The sequence below is a fragment of the Oryx dammah genome, unplaced genomic scaffold, assembly GCF_014754425.2.
Source record: "Oryx dammah isolate SB20612 unplaced genomic scaffold, SCBI_Odam_1.1 HiC_scaffold_20, whole genome shotgun sequence".
Classification (NCBI taxonomy): domain Eukaryota; kingdom Metazoa; phylum Chordata; class Mammalia; order Artiodactyla; family Bovidae; genus Oryx; species Oryx dammah.
In genome coordinates this window covers 43,073,801-43,076,827 of record NW_024070204.1, presented here as the reverse complement: position 1 = coordinate 43,076,827, position 3,027 = coordinate 43,073,801, and positions in this window count along the sequence as shown.

The following is a 3,027-nucleotide window of genomic DNA, read 5'->3' as shown; positions in this document are numbered from 1 at the left end:
TTCAGAAAACGAAGATCATGGCATCCGGTCCCATCACTTCATGGGAAATAGATGGGGAAACAGTAGAAACAGTGTCAGACTTTATTTTTCTGGGCTCCAAAATCACTGCAGATGGTGACTGCAGCCATGAAATTAAAAGACGCTTACTCCTTGGAAGAAAAGTTATGACCAACCTAGATAGCATATTCAAAAGCAGAGACATTACTTTGCCGACTAAGGTCCGTCTAGTCAAGGCTATGGTTTTTCCTGTGGTCATGTATGGATGTGAGAGTTGGACTGTGAAGAAGGCTGAGCACTGAAGAATTGATGCTTTAGAACTGTGGTGTTGGAGAAGACTCTTGGGAGTCCGTTGGACTGCAAGGAGATCCAACCAATCCATTCAGAAGGAGATCAACCCCGGGATTTCTTTGGAGGGAATGGTGCTAAAGCTGAAGCTCCAGTACTTTGGCCACCTCATGTGAAGAGTTGACTCATTGGAAAAGACTCTGCTGCTGGGAGGGATTGGGGGCAGGAGGAGAAGGGGACGACCGAAGATGAGATGGCTGGACGGAATCATGGACTCGATGGACGTGAGTCTGAGTGAACTCTGGGAGTTGGTGATGGACAGGGAGGCCTGGCGTGCTGCGATTCATGGGGTTGCAAAGAGTCAGACACGACTGAGTGACTGAACTGAACTGAATATAATATATAACATAATGCATCTATAATATAAGTAATATAATGTATAATATATACATTGTTAATATATATGTTATAATCATCCATAAATTTATTTATCTTCCCTCACTAATTCATTTATTCTTTTAACAAGTATTGAGCAACAAATATGTGTGAGGCTCATTCTACTCACAGCAAATACAGCATTTGTATTAGTTAGGGTCTGGAATAGAAAACGCTTTGAGTATTTACAACAGAGTATTTAATGCAGGGCATTAGTTACTCAGGTGATGAAGGAGATTAGAATCCAAACAGGGCCTGAGGAAGCAGTCCAGAGGTTCATAACAAGTTAGCCTGCACTGCAGGAGCCAGAGGGAGCCTCGAAGGAGAAAATTCTGCTGGAGAGGCCACCAGAGAACAAATGGAGGGAGAAAGACCCTGTCTTTTCCCTTCTTCTATTCCCCCATCTCTTGCTTTGATTTTCTTTGTCCAGGTCCATCTGGAAGGTGGCTAACGCAGGAACATGAGAAGTGCAGTTGATTCAGCTCCTCTTGCAACACAGAGCAGTGGAAGAGTGCAGAGTGGATGTCAAGGCCAAGATGCCCAGGACTGGCCCAGAGGTGAAACTCAAAAACAAAAACAACGGCAGTTCACTGTCCTCATGAATGTGTGAGACTTTCATTTGTATTGAGTTTTTTTAAAAAAATAGATAGTTTTTTTTTCCATAGATGTTATGGAAAAACCCAGATGAGCTTTTTGGCCAACCCAATGTTACACCACTGTATTTGTAATTCCTCATGTAGTAACTGCACATATTAGGTGGCCAGTTTACATTTTGAATGCCTTAATTGATGAATGAAAAAATAATTTGGAATGAATCATCTTTATGATCCCATGGTTTCCTCCATAACTGACCAACAACTTCATGAGAAAATACTTTGGGTGGCAGCTTTATCTCTTGATACCAGATTTACTTCCCACATGGGAATCTATGATTCCTATTATAGACTGTGTTTTCTCTGGTATTTGCTGTGGACCTCATAAATCTGATACCATTTGAAGGCTTTAGAGTCCTGAGGATTATCAAGATCACTCTATTCCAGGAGACATGAATTGTTGTGAAAATTTCTGGGTTTTAGTCCATTAAAAAAAAAATCTTTCTTGGAGTTGATTAACAATGTTGTGTTAGTTTCCGGTGTATAGCAAAGTGATTCAGTTATACATATACATGTATCTATTCTTTCTCAAATTCTTTCCCCACTTAGATGATTACAGAATATTGAGCAGAGTTCCCAAGGCTACACCTTGTTCTATTGTGTCTGCTGGACACAGCCTGTCCCGACAGCTCTTCTGGCAGATGCCACACTCAACGTTCTGTAAGCAGAGCAGTTATATTTGCTGTTGGCAGCCTGGGCAGGGGAGAGGGCACTGGAGCTGACCTCAGGTGTTCTGGAGCAGACATTGCCAGGATTCTGCTGAACTTGTTGGCAAAACTCTCAAAGTGTTGTGCAAAGCATTTACATCAGCACCTGTTCTTCTCACTTCTATAAGGATCCTCTCAATGGTGAAGGTCTTTTCCTCGGCCATTATAAATGCCAACTACATTAGTTCAAAGTGCATAGATTTCATAAACATAGTTTAGCAGACATTTTGGCATATTGATCCTGTGCTTGGAATTGTGCTGATCAGCGGGTAAGAGAGACAAAACCACAGAGCAGTGAGCTAGAGTTGGATGGCCTTGGTTGCGTCAATTCACTGAAATCTGACCTTGGCCAAATTCCTGTGTCTTTCTGCTTCAGTGTTCCAATCGTAAAATGGGCATAATAATGGGATCAACCTCAGATGTTATTGTGAGTACTAAATGAAGTGAGAACAATGCCTTGCATGTAGTATAGGTAAGCATCATTATCATCATCACTCATTAATACATTCCTGCAGGGCAAAGATTGAGGCGTCTTCCCCTTTTTATCCACCAAGTGCCCAGTGAAGAACCTGCAGCACAGTAGCTACTTAGGTTTTTTTAGAGATATTAAAATACAGTGGAATGCCTCAAGTTGCTTACACTATTCTCTCAGTTAATGGCTTAATTTCAGCCCAGATTCATTCAATCATGGAAAATTTGTACTGTATACAGCATCTCAGCCTCTAGGATGTCTCCTGTCTCTCTCACTACTTGTCCATCCTCAGTTTGCATTTTAGGAAAACTGGGTATTCAAAAGGGAGAGTGGAGAAGATAAGAGAATACAGAGATGAGAAGGAGAAATTTAAAGTGGATGGAGAGTGGCCAAAGTAGGACACAAATGAAGACTTCCAAAGAGAACAAAATTAACAAGAAACTCTACTCTTCTCATGCTTACACACTGTTTCTGC